This window comes from Suricata suricatta, chromosome 1 (genome assembly GCF_006229205.1).
Source record: "Suricata suricatta isolate VVHF042 chromosome 1, meerkat_22Aug2017_6uvM2_HiC, whole genome shotgun sequence".
Lineage (NCBI taxonomy): Eukaryota > Metazoa > Chordata > Mammalia > Carnivora > Herpestidae > Suricata > Suricata suricatta.
The window spans coordinates 67,126,203-67,144,589 of NC_043700.1; the positions used below are offsets into that span (position 1 = coordinate 67,126,203).

General features: G+C 35.4%; 1 pseudogene; it reads right to left on the minus strand.

Moving 5' to 3' along the window:
* Window positions 1-1,627: 1,627 nt before the first annotated feature.
* LOC115301367 lies at window positions 1,628-2,490 on the minus strand (annotated as a pseudogene).
* Window positions 2,491-18,387: the final 15,897 nt, after the last annotated feature.

Here is an 18,387-nt window from a genome sequence, read left to right on the forward strand (position 1 = left end):
TGTAATTTTAATTCAAACTAAGTTTTGCCCTTTAAGTTATGTCCATCATCAAATTTCAATTTATGGGCATAAATAATTTTCAACAATGAAGTTAGAAAAAAACTTGGTACTACAGATCTTAAGATAATTTCAGTATAATTTTTATTTTCATTCATTTGTTTCTATATTTCTTAATTGTAACTATACAGGGTAATATTCACAACTCTCTAGAAAGGAGAAGTTCGCCATAGCATTTAAAAGTACTGATTATATTCAACTTCCTTCCCCAGATCAATAACATTTATTACTTTTGGTGAAGAGTGGGCTAATCAAAAAAAGTAACATGTCAGTTTTTTCCCCATTCACATGTCGTTGTATCATACTCATTATTAGTTATGGCCCACTGCGTTGATTCACCCTCATCCTGTGGTCAAGTATGACCATTTCTAAATTTGTCCTGAAATACTTGCACAAAGACAAATTTGTCCCACCTGGTATTTGTGGTCTTTATTTTTCTTCCATGTGATTTACTTTGAACTTATTTCTTCTGAACTTAACCTTGTTTATGCTTGTTTCCATCTCTAACATGTATTCATGAAGAAATATTAGGCCCAAGCCATTATAACTCAGGTTTACCCACAGAAATGTGAAGTCAAATAGCTATTTAAATATAGCCCAATTATTTATCTATAACATACTTAGAGACATTAAATATTATGTAAGAGAAACAGGGTATCTGGGTGTCTCAGTAGGTTAAGCATCTGACTTTTGATTTCAGCTCAGGTCATGATATCATGGTTCATGAGCTTGAATCTCATATTGGGCTTTGCATTGACAGCACAGAGCCTGCTTGGGATCCCCTCTCTCTCTCTCTCTCTCTCCCTCTGTCGCTCTATCTCTCCCCTAGTTGTGCATGCATTCTCTCTCTCTCTCTCTCAAAATAAATAAACAAACTTAAAAAATATTATGCAAGTGATTAATTGGTCAATGACATTTTTTTGTCAACTATTAGGATCCCAAGAGAAATCTATCAAATCAGGATATTCTATAACAGTTTAAATATGACAGATGTCTTCATGTAAGCATAGTGTCTATAGTACTTAAATGTTCTGTTAATTTCAAGCTCAAGACTACAATCAAGTGTATGACATTCTCTTTTCAAGACTGAATACTAAATACATAAGAAATATGGAGCTGTTGTGAATTGCTTTTATTTTTCCCCTGAAATTTATCCCCATATTAATAACTTGAAATTTTCATCTTTAAATTATTTTTTAAGATTTATTATTCTTTTTGAGAGACAGAGAAAGACAAAGCACGAGTAGGGGAGGGGCAGTGAGAGAAGGAGACACAGAAAACAAAGCAGGCTCCAGGCTCTGAGCTGTCAGCACAGAGCCCAACATGGGGCACGAAACCATGAATCATGTGATCATGGCCTGAGCTGAAGTCGGAAGCATAACTGACTGAGCCACCCAGGTAGGTGCTGCTGAAGTTCTTAGTTTTAAGTACAGATTTTTTGAGAGTGGCTTTAGAAGGAGTATCTCCAGAATATTACTGTTCTAATGCCCATCTATGGTTTGTGTATTTTTGGGAATGTGTTTTTCATTTTTAATAGATCAGTTATTTAATTAGGTTCTTTGTAAGAAATTTAGAACATCAGTTTGTGAGGACAAACTCCATTTGTGAAAGACAACGCAGAGCGGAGGTAACCTTGAAGCTGAGGAACAGCTTTGATTTTGGCAGAATTTGTGAGTCCTCATCTCTCTGAGCAACTTTGTACAGCCTTGCAATATCCTCTTTCGGTTTCTCCATGTCAAAGATCTCACCTTCCTGGTGTCTGGGTGTAGGCAGCTTCTTCTTCTTGAAGTGAGCATCACAGAGATGTTTTGAGATTCTCACACTGCTGATATCACTTTTGGTGGAAATGGCAATCACAAATTTCTGGTGTCTTCTACACAGAGGAACTCGATTGAGGGCCAGAGGCCCAGTCTCAAGTAGCAAACCACTGCTCCATGGCTTCAGGAAAACCACCCTCTTGCCTCCGTGGCCCCCAGGGAGGATGCTAAAAATGGTCCCAGGAATGATGCTAGCTCCCAGTTTTCTCTCCTGCCGCCTGAAGGTTTCTTGCCGTGACTCCACAGCCTCTGAGCACACCCCTCTGTAGGATAACGCCCAGGCCATTTTGCGAAGTTTAACCATTTGGGTACTCCCATTCTTGTCACCACCAAGTGACTTTGTGACAGTAGCAAGCACATTCTCCTTTTTCTTTTCAAGCCTGGATTTAGGTGCTGAATACGTCCCCTTGTACATGGCCTTTCTCGAATACATAGCCAATTGGGAATATCTGCCATTTCCTCTTTCTAGGACAGAATTTTGGCTGCAGTGGGACTTCTCCTTCTTTGGCGTTTTAGCCTTAAGGTGACCCTTCCTAAACTTGCCGCCAGCATCAGCTTTCTTGGCTTCAGGTTTCTTCTCCTTAGTATCTGGTTCTTCAGCTTTATCACTTGCCATCTTGCAAGATGGGAAAGAGCTTGAGACCATGTTTTTTAACTGGTCAGTGCTATAGGAGTCTCTGCAAGATCTGGACTAGTACAACTGGAGAGAATGAAAGGCTACATGGAAGAGCCAAAGACCAAGACCAACCTCATCTTGGTAGGTTGGCCTGTATGCACTGTATCAGCACCTTATTAGTAAACCACCCCAAACCATACAATATATGGATTTAATTTAATTTTCTTTGAGTCTCTACACAGAAGTACTTCACAGAATGAAAGTAGACACTTCATGGGATATTTTAAAACATGTAGTAAGTACACTTGTCATTAAATCAATCAGCACCTGCTGTTACACATAGCTTAGTTGCCTAAAAATAAATTAAATTTGAATATAAGATACCTTCATCTTTCTTCACATTTATATCCTTAGAATGTCAAGCATGAGTGTGAATTCCAAAGGAAATACTGTTGTATATTTTTTTTCAAAGAAGCAAAAGCTGCTTTTCCCATTCCTACTGTAAGCTGCTTTGAACATCATTTCCAATGAATGTGCCAATTTGGTGAATGGTGTGAGCCAAGGCTTGCTGATTTCAAAGCCAGCTTACATCACTGCAAATATTTCATTTCTGTTTTTTTGCATGCAGGATCAAAATGATGAAAGATGACTTGTTCTCTTATGATCTAGAAAAAACTTATTTTGGGGTCAAGAATCACTGACAACTTTACCAAATGTTTTCTTTCATGTTGTGTTTTCACTGACTCACTCACTCACTCACTTACTCACTTGGAGACCTTGAATTCACTATTATCAATCACTGCAAGTCCCTATCTCTACTCAGCTGGTAGTTTTGGAGACCAGAACTGTAGTGTAGGAGCAAGGAGCTGCCAAGGGCTGTTGGGGGCTGGAGCTCAGGACAGGTCTCCAGCCTCAGGAAAGAATTCAAATAAGAACACCAAGGAAAAAGCACAGTCATAAGAATCAGGCAATTATCATGTAGAAACAAAGATATTTAAGTAAAAACTGTAGCCTAAATATAGGGGAAGCCTAGACTTAGACCAATGAAACTTTGTTCCCTGAGAAGATGTTGGCCTACTGATAGCTGAATGCCAGGAAATCCCAGTGCCAGTCTTGGACTTTACTTGGTCCCTGTCCAACTACAAGCCCTTGTGAATTTTCTGGAGTCCTGAGTTATCTAGAGTTTTCAGTTAATAATGTGGACGTCAAATCTACAATTCCCTTTATTAAAGGAAACTGGAGTAATATTATTTTAAGCAAAAGAACACTGAGGCCTCAAAGAGTTCTGGCTCAAGATGGTGACATAGGATGGTTTTGAACTCACCTTCTCCAGGGACACACCAAATCCACACCCACTTATGGAATAATTCCTCCTGAGGAAGAAAAAAAACTGAAGTTTAGAAATGCACCTATAATATAACAGAGATAACAAGGTAAACAACTGAAGCTACCCTATCTTCCTTGCAAACAAACAAACAAACAAAAATACAAGTCTGATGATCAAAGGAGTACACTCATTTGGCTTGACCTCTACCCATCAATCAAAACATCAGATAACTGTACAACTTTTGATTTGCATTTTGCCTTTTGTGTATAGACCTAATGTTCATAACACAACAATTATCATCTTACCAAAGTTATATTCTCAACTTTTCTGTCCTTCCTTATACTGTTTTAATTGAAGATATTCAGAGACCATAATTCTTTCCCACTAAGTAAACGATGACTACATTTCTCTAATCCCATCCTCTCTTTCAAGCTCCAATTACATTATCTCTAACCAGCTTCTGTCATCTCTTACCACAAGCTGCCTCACAGTGGCAGCTTGTAATGTATCAATTTCTGATAAGTTTATTATGTTAAAAAACCCCTCATTAGTACATTTTTCATAATTAGCTGCCCTTTTATTGCAATGTCAAAATGGCCTTCCTATGAAATTTATTCTTTACTTGGCCACTTATGTAAGATTACAATACAGATCGAGTAATAAATTATACAGTATGAATTCTACTGTCTCTGTCATGATCCATTGGTTTGGACTGGTTTCTTTCTTTAAACTGTAGTTATTATTTAACATAATCATACAATTCGTTTGGCAAAATACAAAGGATTAAATATGCAAAAACAAGAACAAAGGATGGAAGGAAGAAAGGAAGGAGGAAGGAAGGAAGGAAGGAAAGATGGAGCGAGAGAGAAAGGGAGGGAGGTAAAGAAGGGCTGCATGACCTTTTTGTAGTATCCATCCACTTTCAAACTGGCTGGCAGTAAGGAAGATGAATAAAAGAAGAAACAAAACTAAAGTTGAGTGAAAGAGAAAAGATCTTTTTTTCCTATTGCTTCTTAGAGTTTTTAGAATTAGAAGATAAATAGAAGGTACTTTAAAAATGATTATAGATACATGGATTTTGTTCTTGGTCTCCCCGTGCATGAATCACTCCATCTCAGGATTTCTCAACCTTGGCACTATTGATATTTTGATCTAAATAATTTCTTGTGCATTGTAAGATGTTTAGCCACACTCTTGGCCTCTACCCTCTAGATGTCAACAGTACCCCTAAATTGTAACAACCAAAAATGTTTTCAGACTTTGCAAATGTCTTCAGAGGGGCAAAATTAGCTTCCATGGAAAATCATGTGATGACAAGTGTTAGAGAAGGCTGTGACTTCAGCCCATTGTTCAGATGAGCACTTGGCCATCTTGATTGCACTAAGGTATATATATATATATATATATATATATATATATATATATACACATGTATATGTGTATACACTAAGGCATATATATATATACATATATATATGTGTATATATATATGCTTAATATCTAACTCCACAGATTTTTATATAATTTCTCTGTGTTGCACCCTAGAACAATGTATTATGTACTTTAAAACTCTAAGAGTCTAACATACAGCCAGGGTTTAAACTCTGGCTTGGAGAGAGTTTGGCTCTGACCTTGACATGAGACCTCAAGCTGATGAAGAGACCGTATTTCTGTCCTCTAAACTCCTTTAGATTTTGGAGCATTATATTCACAGCACATGTTTCATTCCCATTAATTTATGCATTGAATATCTTGTGTCAGCACAAAATAAATCACTGAAATCTATGTCTCCAGAACATCAGACATTCAGTATACTTTGCATGGAAGAGTATCTTGAATTAAATTTACTGATGCATTAAGTATTAAGTAAAATTGCCTAGATGGAACAAAACTTTCCTTACTACTTGTACAGGACCTCACTTTATCTAGTGTTAAAGCAAGACAGGAAGTCAACTTCCTAACCCATGTTTAGAGGTACAGTTCGGTGGATAAACAATATATTTGAATACAATGGAATAGACAATTTATTTTTTGTTTATAAGACCCCAACTGCACTTCCTTGATGGATGTTCAAACCATTGTTTAAAGGGCAATAAAAAGAACTAAACACAAACTCAAAGGTGAATTATTTATTTTATACCTACAGATTTTTAAAATAATTATTTGAAATCAATGTGGTCTGTGAATTTAGCCAATTAACATATTGAATTCATTTCTCCATTTCATTGGATAAAAATCTGATGCTTCTGCAAATTTTAAAAATATTTGTTTATTTATTTTTGAGAGAGAGAGAGAGCAAGCAGGGAGAGGCAGGGAGAGACAGAAAGATTGAATCCCAAACAGGCTCTACACTGACAGCGTAGAGTGGGGTCCAAATGCAGAAGCTGTGAGATCACGACCTGAGCCAAAATCAAAAGTCAGACACCAAACTGAATGAGCCAGCCAAGCATCCCAAGCCTCCCCCGTTTTTTACCTGTGATCCTAAGTGTTGGGACCTACATGTACTGATACTTTGTTTGTAAACTATTTTCAGCTTCTGCTCTAAATCTCCTCTGAAGTTCTTTGTTTTCCTATTGCTTCTTATTTGGATGATCAACCAAAATTTACAAACAGCTCAAAGCCTCAAACTCCTTAGGATATCAATAATTTAAAGTGATATTTCAGGGGTGCCTGGGTGGCTCAGTCAGTTAAGTGTATGACTTCAGCTCAGGTCACAATCTCATGGTTCCTGAGTTCGAACTCTGCATCAGGCTCTATACTGACAGCTCAGAAGCTTAGAGCTTGGAACCTGCTTCAGATTCTGTGTGTCTTCCTCTTTCTCTGCCCATCTGCCATTCATGCTCACTCTCTCTCTTTCTCTCTCTCAAAAATAAACATTAACAATTTTTTAAAAATTAAAAATAAAGTGATATTTCAAAAAATATGACAATGTTTAAGTATAATGTCAATCTTCTGAAAAAATGATGTTTGTTTAATGAAGATTCTTTAACTGTAATAAGGTATCAGGATTATTAATAAAAATAAGTGCACTTTAAAGTATAATATGACTTTTAAAAACCTTTAGCATTCTTTTTATGTGAAACATATAATCTTAAAATTAACAGAGTACCCAGCACAGATGTCTGACAGAAGTGTTGCAGAAGATTTCACTGCAATCACTCCCAGATTACTGCCATAGAAGTGCTAAATTAATGGTGTCGAATTCACAAAGTACACATACATTCTTAATAATTGCATATTTGCAAGCCCCACTTTAATAAAACATGAGATTCTGTCAGATCTTTATCATAAAAGAAATCATTGAAAGGGGGCCTGAGTGGCTCAGTCAGTTAAGCGTCCAACTTCGGCTCAGGTTATGACCTCACATTTCCTGATCTTGAGCCCTGCATCAGGCTCTGTGCTGATAGCTAGGAGCCTGGAGCCTGCGTCAGATTCTGTGTCTCCTTCCCTTTCTACCCATCCCCTGCTCACCTCTGTCTCTCTTTCTGTCTCAAAAATAAGTAAAAATTTAAAAAATTAAAAAAAAAGAATCATGAAGATTGGGGAGCCTAGGTGGCTCAGTCAGTTAAGCATTCAGCTTCAGCTCAGATAATGATTTTGCAGTTCATTGGTTCAGGCCCTGGGTTGGGCTCTGCCCTGACAGCTCAGAGCCTGAAGCTTGCTTCGAATTCTGTGTCTCCCTGTATCTCTCTGTCTCTCCCTCGCTAGTGTTCCCTCTCTCTCTCTCTCTCTCTCTCATTCTCTCTCTCTCTCTCTGTCTCAAAATTAAATAAGCATTAAGAAAAGAATCATGAAGATTAATTTCAGCTGAAATTAAAAAAATCACACGTTTGAAGTCCACATTTGGTTGATGGAAATTAAACACAGGTTTGAAATATAATTAAAAATATATCAATGCTATAAAATGTAGTACACTTACAAGTTCTGTCAGTTTTTACCGATATTAAAAATGTCTATAAAACTTTATTGAAAATCTGTGTCCATTTTAATGTCCCATTTTCTAAGTTCCTGTAATATTAACTTGAACTGCATAACTTGAATTTTTAAAATTACTTTTATAGTGTTACATTAGTTTCAGGCATACAATATAGTGATTCAACAGTTCCATACATCACCTAATGTTCATTATGACGAGTGTACTCCTTAGTCCCCATCACCTGTTTTTTTTTTTAATTTGTAATAACAGTTTATTGTCAAATTGGTTTCCATATAACACCTTTAACCCAATACCACCTCTGGTTAAATCTTTATTACAATATTCTTTAGGTAATGTAGTATAATGTTTGCTATTGTTTTATAGTTTTAGTTTGAAGCCCCACAGAAGTGGTGACTATTCTGACTTTGCAATCTTCAGATATTTGAATTGATACACAGTTGTATGAATAAAAAATAAGTAGAAATCTACCCCAGTCTTGAAGATCTATTAAGTAATATTAAGTATAATTATATTGATTCTTATGTTTTGTTACTTATGTAATACATTGTTTCCTTGTTAGTATTTTTTTACTGTAAGCAAGTATAATTTGGTTTCAACAATTTCTTTTTAAAAAATTTTTAATGTTTGTATTTGAGGGAGAGACAATGCGTGAGCAGGGGAGGGGCAGAGAGAGACAAAGTCAGAATCTAAGGCAGGCTCCAGACTCTGAGCTGTCAGCAGAGAGCCCTGAATTGGGGCTCTACCCCATGAACTGCGAGAACATGACCTGAGCCGAGATCGCACACTTAAGGGACTGAGCCACCCAGGCACCTCATCAGTAATTTCAATTAATTTTACAAAGTTAATTATTATGTAAATTTGAACATTAATGACACATGCAGATAATTCTCTTTAAGCACTTTTTTGCTTCCCATGTGTAGTAGAAATAGCTTTTCACACATGGAAACCTGATATGACAGGAACATAACCCTATTTCTGGGAATGGGAAGAAGACTCCCTTTTCAGAAATGACGCCAGCGTGCATGAACAGCAATAGCCTGAGCTGCTTCTCCTGCAGGCTCGGAACACCCAAAAATCCCAGCAAACTACTTCCTCATAATTGATGAATGGTTATAGTAAGTTTTCAGAATACAAAGTTAATAAAGAAAAATCAATCACTTTCCTATATACCAGTAATGAACATGTGTCATTTGAGATTAGAAAAAAAACCCACAATATCATTTACATTAACATCCCTCAAAATGACACTCTTAATTATAAATCTAACAAAATATATACAAGATCTATGTGAAGAAAGCTACAAACTCTGATGAACTAAGTCAAAGAACAAATAAACAAATGAAGAGATAGTTCATATTCATTGATAGGAAGCTCAGTATTTTTAAGATTGTCACTTCTTCTTAATCTATACATTCAAGGCTATTTCAATCAATATCCCAGCAAGTTATTTTATTGTTATTGACCCAGTGATTGTAAAGTGTATATAGAGGCAAAAGGTCTAGAAGAGCCAGCACAAGGTTGAAGGAGAAGAACAAAGTTGGAAGACTGATACCACTCCACTTAAAAACTTACTATAAAGCCACAGTAATAAAAAAAAAGTATTGGTAAAATAAAAGACAATGGAACAGAATAGAGATAAACGGAACAGAAAGAATATAAAGCCCAGAAATAGATTCACATTCATATAGTCAACTGAACATTAACAAAAGCAAAAGAAATACAATAGAGCAAAGACAGTCTTTTTAACAGATGGTGCTGGAATAGCTGGATGTCCAAATGGAAAGGAAAGGAAAGGAAAGGAAAGGAAAAGAAAGGAAAGGAAAGGAAAGGAAAGGAAAGGAAAGGAAAGGAAAGGAAAGGAAAGGAAAGGAAAGGAAAGGAAAAGAAGAAAGAAAGAGAAAAAGAAAGAAAGAAAGAAAGAAAGAAAGAAAGAAAGAAAGAAAGAAAGAAAGAAAGAAAGAAAGAAAGAAAGAAAAAAGGAAGGAAGGGAGGGAGGGGGGAAATGAGAAAGGAAGAAAGAAAGAGTCTGAACATAGACCATATACCTTGCACCAGAATTAACTCAAAATAAATCACAGACTTAAATGTAAAATGCAAATCTATAAAATTCCTAGAATATAACATAGGAGAAGCCCTAGATAAACTTGGGTATGGTGACAATTTTTCCAATATGACACCAAAGCCATGATACTTGAAAGAAGTATCTATTAAAGTTAAAAACTTAATAGATACCTCATCAAAAGAGTTACACATTGCAAATTAGCATGTGAAAAGATGTTTCACATCATATGTCATTAGAGAAATGCACATTAAAACAATGCTGAGATACTACCATATACCTATTAAATAACCACAATTTAACACACTGACAACATGAAATGCTGTGAAGATTTGGAATAATGGCTACTCTCATTTATTGCTAGTGGAAGGTTAATTGGGACTCCCACTTTGGAAAACACATTTGGCAAAATTTTTATAAAATTAAACATACTTTTACCATATAATTAACAATCATGATTCTTGATAGTTCAACCCAAAGGAGTTGAAAACTTGTGTCCACACAAAAACCAACACATTGATGTTTAGAGCAGCTTTATTCATAATGGAAGCAACCACAATGTCCTGTAGTAGGTGAATGAATTAATAACCTGTGGTACATCCAGACTATAGAGTATTATTGAGCATGAGAGAGAGACAGACAGACAGACAGACAGAAGAAAAAGACAGAGATTTTAAACCATGAAAAGACATGAAGAAATGCCTGCCTTCAAATGAAAAAAATCTCATCTGAAAAGGCTACATACCACACAATTACAACTACACAACATTCTAGAAAAGACAAGACTATGGAGACAGTAAAAGGATCAATGATCAATGATTGTCAGATGTTGAGTGGAAAAGGGAAGAATAGGCGGAGGATTGTTAGGATAGTGAAAATACTACGATACAATAATGATGAGAGAATATATAACACCAAGAGCTAATAGTAATGTAGACTATGGACTAAGGGTACTTATAGTGTGTGGATGTAGGTCCGTCATTTGTAACAAATGTACTACTCTGGTGGGGAATATGGATACTGGGGAAAGACAGACATGTTAGCGGGGAGGTGGGTATGTAGGAAATTATGTATCTTCCCCTCAATTTTGTTGTGAACCTTAAATTGCTCTAAAAATAGCCTTAAATTTTAAAAAATATTATTTTTGTCCTGTTACTATAAAACTCCCTGAAAAGCCCTATAATGATTTAGATTTATAGCTTTAAATTTTTAAGCTATTTAAGAAATTGTGACAAAGGGGCACCCAGGTGGCTCAGTCAGTTAAGTGTCAAACTATTGGTTTCTACTCAAGTCATGATCTCATGGGTTGATGGGTTCAAGCCCCGTGTCAGGCTCTGGAGCCTACTTGGGAATTTCCTTCTCTTCTTCTCTCTCTGTCCTTCCCCATTCATGTTGTCTCTGTCTCTCTCAAAGTAACTTAAAAAAATTTTTTTTAATGGTGACATCAAAAAAGTATTTGTTCAATAGAGATTTACCTACTTAAAAGTCAATTTACATAATTAGATAATCAAAAAATCAGCTAATATGAATATTAACTGTTAAATAGATTCATGCCAAAAATCTGTTTAAATTAGCTAGCATTACTAATTAAATTAGCAAACATATATTAGTTTACTTTCAGTTATCACTTAATTGTACCACTCCCTTCAAATTAGGATATTTAAATACAAACACAGTTACAATTTTGTATGGGATGCTCTGGTGATTTTTTGAAATTATAAACAATAAAAAATGTTAAATATTAAGTTTTCCATTTTGAAGTATATATACACATTTCTTTCTTTTTTTTAAGTTTATTTATTTTGAGAGAGAGAGAGAGAGACAGCATGTACAGGGGAGGAGTAGAGAGAGAGGAACAGAGAGAGAGAATCCCAAGCAGGCTCCATGCTGCCAGCACAGAGCCTGACATGGGGCTCGAACTCATGAACTCTGAGATCATGACCTGAGCTGAAATTAAGAGTTGGACACTTAACTGATGGAACCACTCAGGTGTCCCACACATGTATTTTTAATCACTCAAAAGTTTCCACTTGATAATGATATAACTTTAAACATTTGTATAAAGTCATACTTTAGATAATATATTCCTCTTTCACCATAAATCTACTAAGCAAAAAGGTGCAATTATCCCCAATTACAGGTTCTATTTTTTCCTCCTTTTCCTTTATTGTTCATTGTTTTAAGTAATACACACTTTAGTTACTGCATTTTTTTTTTCTGCATCTCAAAATGGCAGTGAATTTTGTCTGCTTTGTCTCTCAGTCATCTAGGCCACTGCATATACTGGGCTCCCAATCATCATTTTTGAAGTAAAGAATGTAGGAAGGAAAAAAGAAAGAAAAAAAAAGGAGGTAAAAAAGGAAGGAAAGGGAGAAAAGAAGGAACAATCTTGACCGGTGCCATACATAAATCTGTGCAGTGCTATGAACTAACAGAAATTAATTAGATGGTTTTAACATATGCCTGAAAAAAAAGAGGTGTTGGAGCGCCTGGGTGGCTCAGTTGGTTGGGTGTCCAACTTCAACTCAGGTCATGATCTCACAGTTCGTGGGTTCGAGCCCCACGTTGGGCTCTGTGCTGACAGCTCAGAGCCTGGAACCTGCTTCAGATTCTGTGTCTCCCTCTGTCTCTGCCCCTTCCCTACTCATGCTCTATTTCTCTCTGTCTCAATAATAAATAAATATAAAATATTTTTTTAAAAAAAGAGATGTCAATGATCACCTTTATTATTACCCCACCTGTCCCAAGACCCATGCGTGCCTGGAGTCAACAATCACCTTTAACTGGGCTTTCATCCACAGAGAAGACAGTCGGGTACCACATATCAGCAATCTTCATCTACGGTATCACAAGCCACAGCTTTGTCACAAGAAAGTTGCTATCATTAATATTTATGATATCCAAGCATGCAAATATTTTTAAATAAGTAAATTAGAACAGATTAAAATTTATCCCTCTAACATGGACCATTCTCATTCATGTGCTGATATATTTTCCAGAGAGAAAGGAGTGCGGAAGAATTCTGCAGAACACTGGTTCATCCATGAGAGATCCTTGAAATCCTGTCCTGTCTGTAGCTGTGGAAATGGGAAGATGAGAAGTCCTGATGCTTCTCCCTGTATGTACTCTTCACTGCAACAGAGCTTTCCCAGAGAGGAGGGAATAACGGTTCTATATGACGCCCGGAGTGTACAATGTATAACAGAAATGAAAAGTGCGGGGAAAAGGAGCCAATGAAATGAAAATTGGCCAGAGTCCATAGAAGATTTCCACAACTTCATTCAGGCCTGAAATGAAAAAACAGAAGTTCACTTTTGATATTTATTACCAACATCTGCTTAAGATTTTAATATAAAATATTGTCTAAAGATGCCTGGGTGGCTCAGTCAGTTAAGCGTCTGACTCTTGGTTTCAGCTCAGGTCATGATCTCATAGTTCATGAGTTCAAATGCCCTGTTGGGGTTTGTGCTGACAGTGTGGAGCCTGCTTGGGATTCTTTCTCTCCCTCTCTTTCTGCTCCTCTCCTTTTCATTCTCTCTCTCTCTCTCTCTCTCTCTCTCTCTCTCTCTCAAAATAAATAAACTTTAAAATAAAATCATGTCTAGAACAAATAAAATGCTACTCAGGATATTATAAAGATCAATATCTAGAGCAATGGGTAGAAATAAATTAGAGCCAGAGCTAATTTGCCAAACTTATGAATTTTTAATTTGTACTATATGTTTCCAGTTTCCATCAAAATACAACATTAGTAAGACATTTGGAGAAAACCCAATGAGAAAACTATTTTTAATGCTATGACTGCAATATTTTAAGAACATGTTAGAAGTCACACAGTCTCTTTTTCCCAGAAAGTGTTGAGGTTTGTAAATATTAAGTATTCCAAAACATTATATTTAAAGAAAATAAAATGCAGTTCATATTATTTATAATTAATTTCAGCTGTAAGAAACAGAAAATCCAAATTACAATAGTTAAACAAGAGAGAAATTTGTTTCCTTCGTACAAAAATCAAATCGACAGTTTGGAAGACCAGGACTGGGATGGTTCTTCACAGTCTCTGGGACCAAGTATCTTTTTCTTGTTTGCTTTTTTATCTTTTTGTTTTTTGCACCCATTTTTAACATGCAGCTTCCATATCATGGTCCAATATAACTTCCTGAGCTCTAGTTCTCCAATCTGCATTACAGTCAACCAAAAGGCGGGGATGAAAAAAATGAGTGTAACCCTACTTTAAAGGACATGCTGGACGTCATATATAGCAATTCCATTTATATCCATAAATCCTAACAATTCCTATTGCAAGGGAACCTGAAAAACTCAGTTCCTTATTCTCAGAAGCCATGTTTCCAGCTAAATATCAGGCAGACCATTATATACAAGGAAGAATGCCGATGTGAATCAGCTGACAGCCTTTGAAACACATTCTAAATAGCCCTGAAGTCACAAGTTGAGGGGCACCTGGGTGGCTCAGTCAGTTAAGGACCCAACTTTGGCTCAGGTCATGATCTCGAGATTTGTGAGTTTGAGACCCACTCAGATCAGGTCTATGCTGACTGCTCTGAGCCTAGAACTTGCTTCAGATTCTGTGTCCCCCTGTCTCTTCCCGCCCTCCCTCCCCTCATAAACAAACACTAAAAAAAAATTTTTTTAAACCAAACGAGTAGAAAGTGTAACCATTTCCTGCCTCATAGCAAACTTAGGGGTCTCTATCATCATTCTATTTAACATTGAAATAAATACGTTAATTTCCATGTCAGAAAATTAAATGAACACTTTAAAAGTCTTATGCATATATCAAAAGCAATAGCTTATAGAGTTTTTTAGTAAACTTTTATTTTGGAATTTTTAGATTGAGAGAGAGTTTACAAAGATAGTATGCCAAGTTCCTATGTCCCCTTCACCTAGTCTTCCCTAGATGTTATCATCCTACATTTACCATGACACATTTGTCACAATTAAAAAATGACAAATATAGATTATTATAAACTAAGTACAGGCTTTATTTGGATTTCACTAGTCTTTCTGCTGATATCTATCTATCTATCTATCTATCTATCTATCTATCTATCTATCCCAAGATCTAATCCAGAATATCACATTGCATTTAGTGTCATATCTTCTAAGTCTCCCCTGGTCTGTGATAGTTGCTCAACGTTTCTGTTTTTCATGACCTTGGACATTTGAGGAGTGCTGGTGAGGTGTTTTGCAGAATGTCCCTCGATTTTTTTTTTTCTGAAACCAAGATTGGGCTATGACCTTTGGGAGGAATGTCACAGAGATGAAATGACCATCTTATCACATCATAGTGGGAGTACATGCCCTAAAATGTTTAAATAAAAATTTAAAAAAATTGGTCTCATTGAAAATATATCCTGTTTAATAAAATATTTTAATTTTAAGAGAATAGTCTTTTAGAGCATAATACAGAAAATCAGCTTTAATCCTGATACCCAATTCTGAGTTTTAACAAAGTTTTGTCTAATGGAATTTTAAAAAGATTTTTTTGCATAACAGAAATTAAATTGTATGACGTTGTCTAGAATAATGTATCACCAAAGTGGTTTAAAGAGTTCATTGTAATAAACAGATTAAATTTTTTCCTATAATCTTTATTTTTGTCAATTCTCTAATAAAGAAGCTTTGTACAAACAGCAAATACTAAGTAATTAGTCAATGCCCTCTCAAATTATGATATGTTCTATATTAAAGTATTCAAATCATCTACTATATTCTCCTGTTCATCAATATCTTCATCATTATATAACTGTAATTCTCCTAGCTTTGCCATCATAAATTTAAAAAACATTATCAGATGATAACTAAGGATTCAACTAGATAGTGCCTTGACTAATTGCTTTTTGTCTGGATTTTTTTTTCCAGAAATGCATAAACTAATGTAGTGATTACTATAGGCTCAATATTTTTGCTGAAAATTAGTGAAGGGTCCTAGTTTTTCTTGATCTCTCTAAAGCAATCAATTGTATGGCAGCAGCTGGATATTTGCTGAAAGGTCTCAAGTATGGCAGATGCAGCTGAATGAATGATCATTCGGGATGATCAATTCTTGTTCTTAATCAGGAGAACCTGAGTCTAAATAGTTCCTGTTTCTAAATTATAAGGGTTGTTATCTAAATTATTTCAAATATTATTCTTCACCTCTTCACCGTGTTGCTACACATATACATTTAACTTAGTGCCAATTACACTTTATAAACAAAAAGTATTTTTTGAAAAGTATATTTATTTATTGGTGGGGGAGGTGGCAGAGAGAGAGAGAGAGAGAGAGAGAGAGAATCCCAAGGAGGCTCCGTGCTGCAGTGCAGTGCATGATACGGAGCTTGAACTCATGAACTATGAGATCATGACCTGAGCCAAAGTTAGACACTTAACTGCCTGAGCCATGCAGGCATCCCCAAAAGCATATTTTCATTGTGATCCATATTTAACATATTATTTAACCTTAATAAGTTGATAATTTTTATATTTCAGAAGTATAAGTAACTTAGATTGAGTGCTTATGATACATTACATGCTATTTGTTGAGTTTACTGGATAAAAATCTAATTTTTATATTAATGTTAAACTCTAATAAAATATATATTCAGGAAAAGGAAAATAAGGAGACTGAGAAGTCAAGTAAATCATGTTTTCTTGATCTACAAACTTTGCCTTCTCTTACTATTAATTAAATAAATTATACATACAAAAAAAAGAATCACCAGATTTATTGAGATGTTCAATCTTATAGCGTTATTTTGGACATGACCAAACACCTCTACATTTTGGAATGTACATGTTTATCCTCAGTTATTTTTAGGCTTCCTTAAGAATTACATGGCTCATCTCTCGTCTCTATTACATATTGATTTCTTTACATATCATTACGTTTTCTAAATATAAATATAAGTAAATATTATTATGTTTTCTAAATATAAGTATAGTAGAATGTGAGGCAAATGATTACAGCTATTTTGGTACTTCCCAAAACACAGACTTGTTCAGACACAGCCTATCAAAACATTAGTCTGTAAACATCTTCTTTTGTGCTCACAGAATAAAAAAATATTTGGATATCCAAAGTCTCTTGGCTTTATGAAACATGTAACTAATATATAAATTTTAATATAAATAGAATGCACAATGTTCTTGGGAATTAAGCATTTTGAGAAGCACATTGAGTTATTTTAAAAAGAATGAGAATAAACACACAACAAATGAGGTCTTAGCAATTACAAATATTCAGTTATTCCTCCGGCACTCCTTGGAAGCTGTTCTTCTATCTTCTACTGTGTGTATGCATGAGTCTGCCCCTGTTTTCCCATGATGACATGTAGTTCTCTGTACTTTACATGAATTCTGAATTTTTTCTTCATACAATGACGTAAAAGTAATTAAACAATATTAATGTGTTGCCTTAAAAACAGGAACCTATATATAGAGACACATATGTTCCCTCCTTTCTCAATGGAAAAATACCATCAAGTTGCCAGGTCAGCAGGGAGTGGGCTGTCAGCTGGTATGCTTCAGGCTTCATCTTCTCAGTTTCTTATTCTCCAAAAGGTTAGCTTGGGTTTATTTACATGGTGTCTGGCTCTCAGGAGCAACAAGGGGAAAAGGTGTAATTTGTAATCACTCTTCAAGTCTCTGCATCACATTTTTTTTTCTGTCCCATTGGTTAAAGGAAGTCACCTGGCCAAGTCCAGATTCAGAATAAACTTTATTTCTTCATGAGGGAAGAGCAAAACCATATTCCAATGGGGGCTGAATGCAAGGCTAAGAATAATTGGTGGTCATTTTCACACTCTACCACATATCCCAGCCTTAACTCCAATAGGTTTTATTACAATCTGTAATCTCAGTGTATCTCATTAAAATGTGGGAGATGATAATTACCTTTGTTACAAACTATCACTTAAGTTAGTCTCTGGGTCAAATATGAGGTGTGACCAAGAAAGTTTCTTAACCTCAACTTCCTGCCAAATGTTGTATGTACTGCTGTATACAAGAGGGTTAACTCTTAATATTTGGGTTTTCAACTTAATTAAGTAGCTAAAATAGAAAACTGTTTCTTCCCTTAATAATAGTAAACAATTTAACATAACTTATTTCTTCCACTGGATTGTAACTTCTTGTTTCTACTACATCTTTCAAAATGGCAGAGGCATATTTTGAAGCTTTAGCTTTGATAGAGACAAGAATCTTGCTTGGCATAAATATCCCACCCAGATTTTCCAAAATTAGAAGGCCTTCAGAGTTTCCATAACTGTGGGTGCCAAAGGCTAACCATGAGAACCACAGGAATTTAACAGTAATGACAACATGCTTGATCCAGAGTTTCATATTTAGTAGTTCAAAATTTCATTTTGTAAGATGTTTGGAAAATGCATTTTTCCATTGGAAACAAAACATCAAATATTGTTTTCCTAAACAAATTTACAGTGTGCACAGTCTAATTTTAAGAGATAAAGCTCTTTTCTCAAAACTATGAAACTTTCAAAAATAACGTGCCTTCTTTTCTTTTAGTCCTTCTTTTAAAAATATATCACACTACACAAGTCTCAAGAGAATGAG